The sequence below is a fragment of the Macadamia integrifolia genome, chromosome 12 (assembly GCF_013358625.1).
Source record: "Macadamia integrifolia cultivar HAES 741 chromosome 12, SCU_Mint_v3, whole genome shotgun sequence".
NCBI classification, from domain to species: Eukaryota; Viridiplantae; Streptophyta; class Magnoliopsida; order Proteales; family Proteaceae; genus Macadamia; species Macadamia integrifolia.
Window position 1 is genome coordinate 25,833,388 of NC_056568.1, and position 12,465 is coordinate 25,845,852.

Genomic DNA, 12,465 nt, shown 5'->3' on the forward strand with positions numbered 1-12,465 from the left:
AAAGTACATGAGGACAAGAGATTTTTGATGATTCTGCCTTTGTCAATGCTTCGAGGCAGTTGGGTGGTACTGCATCTTGAAACCTAACAAGAAGTGCTACCCACAGCTTGTGAGGCTGTTCTATTCCAACCTCTAGTGCATGAATCGAGGCACTTAAGAGATATGGATCACCTCCTATGTGAAGGGGGTCAAGATTTCTTTTGACATTAGGTAACTGGCCAACCTTCTGATGGTTGCCAACACAGGGGATCTGATTTACTATCCTCCTTAGACACCAGCCCACGAGTTTCAAAACCCTGATGTTCTTTAAGAGATAAATAACATGTTAACCGAGAATGCTTATAGATGAGAGCACACAACCAACTACCTAGTGACTCCGAAGGTTGTCTGCCGAGCAGTCCAGTTGAACGCTCTTCCCACATGTGGGCACTACGATAAGGTGCCCATATTGCATGCTTACATGACGTACTACATGTACATGGGGGTGCAGATACGCCTTCCCTACCTTCTGATGTGGACCATGGTAACTCGGTCCGAGGGAGGGGATCGCAAAGGTGGAAACTTATGCTATGGGAGGATACTAATGGACTTCTTCCTTTGTTTTGCGGTGGATTTAGTGGGTGAGGGATGCTTGGGTGATAAGGTCATAGATTTCAACCAAGAATCCCTGAGGAAGATGACTTTAGACATGGGTTAGGTATCACCTGCTGAGGATGAGGATGAGCAGCCTATGGAGGTAGAGGGTCAGCTGGGTGGTGATGCTGGAGTCATTGGCGACGATGCTAGTGATGTTGGTGGTGTGGGAAGAAGAGCTGGTGGGGTTGGTGGTGTTCCACCACTTAACCCATAGACTATGGGTTCCAGAGTAGCTTCCACTTCCCAGGGCACCAGGGGTGTGAGGCCTTATGGTCTCAATGATGTGATGGCCTGCCTGGACACTGTTATAGAGCTATTGAGGAGGATAGACAATCGAATCGAAAGCATGGATCAGAACTAATGTCTTATGGACACTAGGGTGGCCTCTCTTGAAGCATAGATGCAGATGATGGCTTTCCACCTGGCCATACTGATGCCACCTCCAGGAACACATGGTCAGAACCAGAGCCAGGTTCAAGGCCAAGGACAGCACCAGCAGCAACAGGGTCAGCAAGAGTATTGGCATGTTACCACTGTAGTTTTAGGATTTCCCTTTAGTTTATGTTTTCTTTATAATTCCTTATTCTAGACTTTAGTTGAATTTTATTTTCTGTCATTTGCTTCAGTCATTTAAGTTTCCTAGACTTAGGCTAGTTAGGATTTCTAGCTTTCTGTCTTTATTTTCATAAAAATGGTATAAGCTTATGTAATCAAATTCCTTATCTAATAAATGGCTTTGACACCTATGCTTGTCTCCTAGTTTGTGCAATTCTATTATTTTTGTCTTTAAGATTTTTAATTAAATCCTAATTTCCCCAAGTCATGATTTGGTTGAGATTGTGAGTTAAGGCAGAACATCATGCTTTGATACCAAGCTATCACACTCTACTTCCAGTAAACTCAACATACTATATAGGAATACCGGTGGTGTGAGTAAAACGCTTACCCGTCTTACAAACCTATTAGGATCTCTGATCGCAGTACCTTCACATTTCATAATCTCACATCACAAATCAACCAAAAGCAGTGGAATCAGAGAATAATAGTGGAATCATCAATAAAATGGAAAAAATATCTAATGATAATATAATATCCATAACCAAGTTATTCTATTACAATTATCTAGGACTTATAAACATTAATCCAAAATATACAATCCACAGTCTATATTAAAAGGATCAAAACTACGTTGCACAACTCATAGTGCGGCAAAAGCACAGTGGTCACAAGCACAGTCTTGATCATGCTCCTCCGCTTCTAGTATCCACCAATCGCTCACATCGTACTCCGACCCAGAGGATACTGGGTCACACACCACCGGCACCACAGTACCTACATCATCATCTAAAAAGGGGTGTAAACGTGGGGTGAGCTTTCTAACTCACTCAGTGAGGGGTGGGGTTTATACACATCCAAGTATAGCATTTGCATAAGTAAATATGATGCATGATTACAGAAATTAAACACACAGTCCATGATGCTCGTGATGTAATTGATTTATTTTATTATCCACATATCAATACAACTAAGTCTGAAAAATGCTACTACAACACATTAGCCTGTATCCCTCATCTCAGAACTGCCATCTACTACGCAGGGATACAAACCTTAACCATGAATAGAAGCCTACCGGTCCCCGTATGCAACCATGGGTCACCCAACAAACACTTGATAACCCCCTCCTGGCTGTCACGGTACCGGTACCAATCATCGGCCATGCCTGACAAGTTCTCAGCCCCGGTAATAATCACATCGTACCACGGGTGTGGCATTCCAGAAAGGCACATTAAACATACCACAATGGGTTATCCAACACTTTAATCCCTGTTGGCAAGGGTTCGTAGCATAGGGAGTGATACCTAATCACAATATGCTACATGCCTTTATAATGATATAGTTAGTATGAATTACACGATGCCAATAACTTATCACCCACAAAGTGTAATCCATCTCTAAGTACAGTCCTAGGGTACACGATACCGGTAACACCTTGGTCATAAAGTCTAACCCATGACCGTTTACCTAATCTAGCATGCATATAACAATTGAGTATAGACTACGCAACACCGGTACCAATCATCGGTCACGAAGCGTATCCATTTCCAAATACAGTCCCAGAGCACATGATACCAGTAACACATTGGCCACAAAGTGCAATCCACAACTACAACTAACTCTAATACACATAATCAATACATGAATGCAACAAACATACAGTAATTATGGTACCGGTACCACCTCGACCACACCGGATCCTGCTATACATATCCATAAACATTTCATATCAATCTAATAAAATATAACATATAATAGAATACCATTATCATTTGAGAAATTAGGAAATCATGTGAAGATCTATTCATGTGAGCAATTCTACATAATTAAGCATTCACAAAATAAAAGCAATCCATCCCTCACATTGATTATGCTCGTATGAATTAGGGTTCAAGTATGGCCACCGATTGCCCGATTTAATTTTGGCTTCAGGGTTCGTGTGCTTCACTATCCTAGACACAAAGGGAACTGAACATCAATTCTTGTTGGGAACATCCGGAGGGGCCCACATAGGTCACCCCCAAAGGGTACAGATATAGTTCATCAGTGACAGTAATGTCACCGGAAACACCCACCGAAAACAAGGGATATCCACCAGAAATATCAGTCCTATTTTTGGTGGAACTGGCAGAGGGCCCATAGGGCTTTAATGTTCACCAGAAACAGCCCACTAGAAGTAGGCCCAATGTTTTCAGTGGTAGTACAACACTGCCCAGGTGAATTGGGGCTCTCCAGCATAGGTCTGATCGCCGGGATTTATTCTGTGGAGCTTGTGAGGGATGTTCCTAGAATTATTCTAAGCTAATAAAATTTCAATTCCACCAAGCCGTTTGGGAGATACATCGATCGAATGATCGAAACCCGAGTTGATCATTTGGCCAATCTTGTTGCTAGAGCTCAAAGGACTTGGTTTGAGCTTAAGCAATGGCACCGGGGACATGAAATATGCATTCCCCGACTCAATATGGTTTGAGGCCCAAGATCAATCTTATACCTAGCTTAACCTAGGTCAAAATGAAAAGAGAGAGAGTTGTATGGGAGTATATACTTACCTCCGACAGGGATTCCGACAACTAGGAGGCAACCAGGAGCCAAGGTGAGTCCTTCCTCTCGTTCTTCGTCTTCTTCCTCTTCCTTCCTCTCCTCTTTTTCATATTTTCTCTCCTCCTTCTCCTCTCCTCTCCACGTTTTGGGCAATTGAGAAATGAGGAAATGAATTCCTCATTTCCACTTATAAGTTAAATAGGCCTTAGGGCCTATTTGGCTTAACCATATTTGGTCTAATCTGGCTAATCCGACTTCTGGAACACGGAGACCAGAATACTTTGGTCCATAAGGTGCTCACATTGAGAGCAGGCTGTGGGGGAGGACTTGGGATCATCCATGACTATCCATGACATGGATAGCAGGAACCATGGGCATCATAACCCAACCAATAACCTGATTGGTCACCAGAAATAGCCCACCGGATTCAGTGTCACACCCCGCCTCCTCTAGGCTGGGTATGCGGCACTGGATACCCATAACCAGTCAGCCTAATCCTCCAGGATCATAGGTACAATACCCCAATATGTAAATGCCACCAAAATCACAACTAAAATCAGAGTATGCATATAAGATTTGTAAACTTTACCCTACTACTGGTGATTCACTAAATGATAATCGTAATATACCAAAATTTATTTGAATTTCGATCATAGGTATTACAAGATTATAAATAATACATAAGGATAAATAACTGAAACTAAAGAAGTGATGTCCATTAACATGGTGTCTCACAAGCACAAGCCTTACCATTGCCACCGAAGTCCCAAGCCTGCCTCTGCACTGGTTCTTCCATCTAAAAAGGATGCAACAAATGGGATGAGCTTCCACAAAGCCTAGTGAGGGATAACACATACAAAAGCAATCATAACAATCCAAGTAATATAAATATCCATGCCCAACCACATTAATATGAATGCAATTATATGAATGCAATGACATGATCCAATTATTAACAAACGATCCTAAGCAACAATTTCTAAGTCTAAATGGTTATTAGTGCTACTGCAACATAGATGTTATCCCCGGTCATGAATGTACGTTATCAGTCCCCAAGGATACAAGCTAGTTACTGGTCAGGAGCATGCCGGATCTAGAACCACATTGTTACCCGACAAACCCCTATTAATAACCCTCCGATAATACCACTACATCGAATCCAACATTACATGCAGGGTATAATCATCATCGAATCCAACATCACATGTGGGTCTGTCACGACGTTGGCATTTGCACAGCTCAGTCATCAAAAATCATCCCCAATCACAGACCATCGAACAAAAGGATTAGACAATGTAAACCCTTATTGGCAAGGGTTGTAGCACCAGGGTGGTTATCCTAGCCCAATGCATTCTAATATGCCATAACACATTTCAATCATACTCACACACACACACACCCACCCTAGGCAGGCAGTGTTGTCGGCACCAACCGTTGGCCACCTTGCATGTCAGTCACACACATACACACTCACACTCACCTTGAGCATGCAGTGCCACCGGCACCAACCATTGGCCACCCTACACCCTAGTCACACACACACGCACACACATACACACAAACTCACACACCCTGAGCATGTAGTGCCGTTGGCACCAACCATTGGCCACCTTGCACCCTAGTCTCCACATACACACACACCATGAGCATGCAGTGCCACCGGCACCAACTGTTGGCCACCCTATACCCCAGTCACACACACACCTTGAGCATGCAGTGCCGGTGGCACCAACCATTGGCCACCCTACACTCCAGTCACACACACATGCATACACACGCCTTGAGCACACGGTGCTACCAGCACTAACCATTGGATACCCTGCACCCTAGTCACACACACACACATACACACACATATCCATAATCTACATTCTCATGCCACATCAATACTTTCCACAAGGAACAAGATAATAATATACAAAATGATATGATTCACCCACATATGCTATATGATGCAAACATTCCATAAAATCACACAAAATCCCATCACCTCAAAAACTCGAATCAATTGTTCGTTAAATTTCTGTAATCGTGTACCTCGCCGAGTAGGTTAGGTCTTAGCTAATTGAAGGAATTTATGTTAGCATTTATATGCTTAAAATTATCCTCATTGTATTCCAATTATGATACTAAACTAACGCTGGAACATAGGTTCTGTAAGAACACTAGTAGGTGGGCACCGGTTGGTAGTGCACTCGAGCCGTGTAGCCTTACCGCTTGATGGTTCTATTTATTGAAAATAGAGGGGTTTTCAGTAAATTTTCAAGTATAGAAAAGGTCTTCCTATAATTCAAATGATCGATCAAAAATAGGATCAAAACAATATGCTTGGTGGTTTCTCCAGTAGATGCTCACCGGCTGGTGTGTAGACGCTGGTGAGTTCACCGACTGATGAAACTGAGAGGGGTAAAAATCTCATTTTTTTGTATTTGCAGGGTTCACCGGTGGATGCTCACCAGTGGATACTCATCCATTGGTGAGTTCACCGGTGGATGGATCTGCAAGGTCTGAAAATCTTAAAATTACATCTACAGGGTTCATCGATGGATGGTTCCTGCCTTCATCGGCTGGCTGGTGACCATCAGCCAGTGAAGTTAAAACCGGGGTTTCCTTGCCCAGATTAGCCCATAGGCCTTGTGCCCCTCTGCATGGTGGTGGGAGTGTGCGTTTTTCAGTGGGGTGTCATTTCCTAACTCCATTCCTCCCTTTTCCCTTTTTTTTATAGTTTACAAATTGGGTTTTGTGATTTTAGGCTTGGTTTGCATGTAGGGCACCCTCACACACTTCACTTATCTTAGGTTGAGTGAAATTAGCGAGTGGATCAACATAAGATTTCAAGATGCACCCAATTTCCCCAATACATAAGTCTAGGTTAAGCTAAATTGGGGAAAACTTAGGTTGAGCACATGGGATGGTCATTAATGGTTCATGAAATCACTCCCACACACCATTCATAGGTTTAATTTCATTTTCCCCAACCTAAATTTTTTTTAGAATGGTTAGCTATAAAGGATTTGGGCAAATTCCCAAATCCTAGGGTTTTAGGTTGCCAAATTTTGGGGTTTTTCATATAGGAGGTTTTTCACATTCAATGTGAGTGTTTAACTTGCTTGATCAGGTCCCTCACACCAAAATACCCCATTCAATTTGTAGATTGGGTATGTTGGTATAGGGATTTCGATTAGGATTTTCCCCAACCTAGCTTAGGTCAAGAATGGGGTATGAAAGAGAGAGAGAGAATCATCTAAATGGTAGAGAGAGGAACTTACCTTCAATGGGTAGGTGTTCCCCTTGTTCCCTTCTTCTTCCTCCTCCCTTGCTCTCTTCCTCCTTCTTCTTTCTTCTTTCTCCTTCTCCTCCTTCTTCTCTTAATTTGGTGGAAATGAAATGAAGAGGCAAGAGTTCTATTTATAGCCCTTTAAGTCCCACTAAGGGTTGTTTGGGGAATTAATGGATTTTTACCCAATACTAAGTTATTCCATTATTCAGCACTAATGGCCCTAATTCAGGATGTCCCGCAACATTAATCAACTCCCAAACTTGTTCCATCAATGTGGATGGGTTTGGGGTGTATGATCGTGAGGTCTCGGTCTTGGGTCTCACGACAAAATAACCCAAAATTGGCCTATGCACACAGCGTATGGTGTTCACCGATGGATGCTCCATCAACCGGTGAAGGCTGAACTGGTTACCCTTGTGAGGAAATTGGTCCTTAAGTTTAGTGGGGCCTTCCTAAGGCATTTTCAGTGTCTGGGCCCCACCACTTGGAACATTTCACTAGTAAGGCTTAGGGAAATTCTCTTCAATGGTAGCGTACATACACTAACTCCTTCAATGGTTCGTAGTCTTTCTATGTAATAAGCCGGGTAAATTCACAAGCTACTAATGGTTGTCACCCGGGTTGTAATGCCTATGTCTAAAATTTTAAATTTTCCCAGGGTTTTGGGTATGGGTGTAACATTCAGGCCCAAGTTGTTTCCGGTGGCTTATTTCCAGTGGTCAAGATGGCATGTCTTGACTACTTGTTGTCCTCCAATTGGTCTCGTATGGGTAGTTACCCTCGGGCATGCTCATGGTCTTCCGGTAATTTTTTATGCGTTTCGGGATTCAAATGTTAGGTGTCGAGTCACTTACCATCTGGAATTGAAAGGTATGAATCCTCTCCAGTTGGACTGGCATGCAATGCACAAACATGTGAGGACATCTCTTCTCCTTTGGCAATGGTAGCCATAAGCCAAAACTCGGCTGTACTTCTGATCTCCAGTCTGAGACCTATCACAAAAGTTCAAATTAGACCAGGTCAGAGCTCAGGTGTAACACAAATCATAAAGCCATGTATGAATAGGAGAGGTATGATATCTTATTAGAAGGTGAGAACTTGGTCCACGGCAAGTGGCAGAAGTGAGATATGCGATAAGAACCCATTTCCCACAAAAAATACAGCAAGATTGGCCTTGTTTTTTTCAACTAGTGGGTGGTCACTGGTGGCTGCGAAACCCCCTAGTGTGACCCACCTGTAGGGGAAATGTGGGCCCCAGCAAGCCTAACTTGGGTGAGCACCCGTATTATGGGTTCCCCATCATAATGAAGTCACGTGTGCCCAATAATGCCAACTATTCCACCCGGTATCACAATTTAATGCGTTTTGGTCCATAAAGAGACAAAACTAAACAAGCCTTAGTAGATATTTACAACCCAAGGTACAAATAGCATTTATTTCTCTCTCTCTCTCCCATTTAGAATTTCAGTAAAAGTATGGTGAGAGGACTAAAGAAAAGGGGGAAAAAAGGAAGGAGAAAACAAGGAAGAGAAGGGAAGGAAGTGTTTCCCCTTGATTTCTAAGGCCATATCTTACCTTTTCGTTGCCTGAATAGGGATCGGTGCCTTGAGATCTGCGTATTGAGGTAAGTAACACCATAAACCCTTGGAATATGATAAAATCCTCTTGTGTGTGGCCAAATCAAAGGATTAATAGAAATCTTATGTGATTTCTTTGAAGATTTAAGGAAGGAAACCAAGATTTAAAAGTATTGTGGTGACATTTTTAGTTGGGAAAGAAGATCCTAGGTTTTGGGGGTTTCTTGAGCTAATGTATGATTTTGTTCCCAAAAATATTGATTTAACTTAGATCTATGATATAATCAAGTGGATGAAGTCTAAAATGTGTGAGAAATGAAGTTGGGACAACCCCCTTAGATTCCCAAGAGGTGGGATGACAAAGAGAAGAAGTTCAGCAGAATAGCTGAACACTGGTGGCTGGCACCGGCGGGTAGTCAGACCCACCAGTGTGACCCCCTAGTCTTGCCTGGGCTCCAGGGTCCTACCGACGGGTAGGACCAGTGAGTACAAGACCCACCGGTATGTGTCTGACTACTGTCTGCCTAGGCAGTTTGCATAGGTAGGTCCTCCTATCCGCTTATATGACCCACTTGTAGTCCAAATGAGCTCCGTTTGAACTCAAACTCATTAGCAACCTTCTTCGAGTTATTAAACGCATCATGACCATGTCTTACATCTTTTTATAATTTCAAAAAGTGACATATTCTAAGTTCTTATATGTGTTAGGTTTTGAGACATTCATCTTCACACGTCGGATCTTACCCGTACCGTGTACGCATATTCTCGTACAAGAATAAGTAAGCGGGGAGAGGACATTTATCTTAATTTTGGGAATGTTTATTTCGTTATCCTCATCTTATATATATATATATATATATATCGTGCCATCTAAGAATACCATCTTCATACATTGCTTGTCTATTATAGGATGCATTTATAAATTGATACGTGTTACCTTGAATTCCAAATACTTATTTCTTGCCTTAAATTATGAGCATGGATTTATTAAATTGTTGGATGATGAGGATGAGTTGGGCATGTGATAAATTGCTAGACCAGATGCTATAGTCAACTTAGAAATGAATGCATTGGTACACCGTGGAATGGGACATGGAAGTACTATGTAGTCGTACTATCTCATATAGGAGCATGTGGTTAGGATTAACTTTTCCTCGTGCTATGACCTTTCCCAACAGGGGTTTAGGTGTTGGGTTATCATCAGGGAGAAGCATCGATCACGGGCTGCCATGATGGTTAGAAGTATGCCCGGCTCATCATTAGGACAATCGGTAACTTTAGTGATACATTCAGATGGCCAATCGTACTACTTTTAATTTTTGTTGTGGTTCGGCCACGATTTACTTTTTTGCTATGGTTTGGCCACGATTTAGATTTTTGCTGTGGTTTGGCTATGATTTACTTTTTCGAGTGCTCACAACTGGCCTTCTCCAACAACCCTATGGGTGTGTCATAGGATGGAGAACGCGTCTTGAACCTGAGGCATACGTGCACTATGGTTGTGAGTAGCATGTAACCTATAACTTAGTAATGTTGCTTAAGTGAATAGGTTTAAAATGGATCTCATACATATAGTATCATTTGAATTACAATTGCTTGTGTGAGTCTTTCTTTCCATTTACTAAGCTAGTGAGCTCACCCCTCATGCACACACTTTTTAAATGAATTTACAGGTTTTCCAGTAAAGGAATAGGAGTCGGGTCCATTGGTGAAGTTCCAGTGGAAGATTGGTGGGCCCTGAAAGGATTCGATCACGGAGTTGGATGCCTGTGCGAGAGTTGTGTTGAAGGGCAACAATAGTTATCACCGAACACAATTCTTTTTTTTTATTCTTATGGTATATTTCCTCTTTTTGTGCTCTCGATAATTAAATTATTATTTCTTGTGTAAATATCATGCCCATGGACACACATGTAAATATACTATGTATAACAATTTGGGTATCAAGAGTATATGGGGATTTATAGGTAATTATATATGACAAGACTTCCACTAAATTACGCAATTATATTTCCATGATTATATGTGGCATGCTGTGCTATGGTTACTGTATCAGATTATCCTAGAGGTTTTGGGTCACTCGGAGGCAAACCGATCACCGGTCCCGTTCTATATGAACGGGGCATGACAAATAAGATATCGAAATCATCCATCAGCCACACTACAACCCATTTCCATGCCTGCATCCAATGCAACACTTAAACAAACAACATGCATTAGTATGGTGATCACAGTACTAGAATCCTCCCTCGACCACATTGGATCCTATTTCCCACACACAACATGCATGCTAAGAGATGTAGACTTAAAGCATATACAATTCATATATAACTTTGAAACGTATGAACATATACATCACGCAACAATTCATATAATTAAAAACACTCTATAACGAAATCAGACCAACCCACTCACCTTGTCAGATGACTTGATGAATATATCCCAAAATTAACATCGAATACCCTAATAAGCCTCATCAAGAAGTATGACTGCGACCTAAAGCCATGTGTAGCAGTATGTTAACGTAGGAAATAAGAATCCCCAAAAAGATTTGGGAAAAACATAGTTTGGATCCACTGGTGGATGGCATCAGTTGATTGAGGATCGACTTATTGGGATCAACCAGTTGATTACAATTTACAAGTCCACTGGTATATTACACCTATTGATTGAGGATGATTGGTTGATGGCACCGATATATTGGTCAGTAACCATCAATCTTTAACAAATTGTCCATCGGCAGATGCCACCGGTTGGAATCGATGGTGGTTTGTGAACTGTTCTTCAGTTCTGACTTTGACTACCACAACCCTATGGTCATTTTGGGTCCATAGAGATTGTATAGGATTACTACACCTTCCATTTTACTCAATAGACCTAAGTTTTGTACTCTATAATGGAAGTTACGATCGAAACCCTAAAACTTAGGTTTTTCATAAAAGTCATTCAAACATCTTTGGAAACCAATTGTCACTAGTTTGAGAGTGTGCAAGAGAGTTCAATCCTCTTAAGGAAACACACACCAACTTGCTATAATGTTCAACACTAGGTTTCAATTGAAACCTAGTAAAAATCCCTAACCCTAGGTTATTTTGAACTTACACATAGTCCATGATGCAAGAATAATGCAATTAATTTTTGTTATACTCGTGCCCAAAATTTTCCTCTTATAACTGTGCAGATGAGGCACAGGAGAGCATCAGTACCAATGAATAGTGGGTACCAACTGTATTTTTCCTGGAAGAAAAGGATGAGCCCACTTGCACCTACTACTCATGCCTCGATAATTGGAAGGGGTTCCAAACACAGAAGAAAAGGTTAGTCAAACCCTCACACCTTACAGGGAAAATCCTCAAACCTTAATAGTGAAAAGTACTAAGAGGTGGGGCCCACACATTAGAAACTGTTATCAATGTGTTGAGCAACGTATTACTTATTGAAATTGATGGCAACACAAGTGCAATTTATTGTTCATTGGCTCCACTAATTGATGGTTCAATTGGGTTGAGTCTTGAGCCGAATCTGATTATGGTTTAGTCATTGTGCTGGTTCATCAAAAGATGGTTCAATCACTGGTTTATTAGTTCTATAGTGATTAATTCAATTAATGGGCTGATTCAGTTTGGTAATTGGTTTATTGGTTCAACCAATTATATTTGGTTCCATTATATGGTTCGGCACCTTTATCTATTGCAACAACTTGTTAAAGTATAGTGCTTGGTGAGGTGGCAGATGATGTAAGCAAGAATCACTAATTCATTAGATAATGAAGATTTCAGCAACAATCTTTATGTGTACAACTACAGGAGAGCAACTATATTTTGCCAGGAAGGAAAGGACGAGCCCACTTACACCTACTACTCATGCCTCAAT

The 12,465-nt window shown here is 41.5% G+C and overlaps 1 long non-coding RNA gene across 1 annotated transcript; it reads right to left on the reverse strand.

The window, feature by feature from the left end:
- Window positions 1–1,768: 1,768 nt before the first annotated feature.
- Window positions 1,769–7,092, reverse strand: LOC122057757. Its single transcript, XR_006133620.1, has 3 exons — window positions 7,005–7,092; window positions 4,486–4,531; window positions 1,769–1,980 (listed from the first exon to the last, which is right to left on the reverse strand). It is a non-coding gene; the product is annotated as an uncharacterized LOC122057757 (long non-coding RNA).
- Window positions 7,093–12,465: the final 5,373 nt, after the last annotated feature.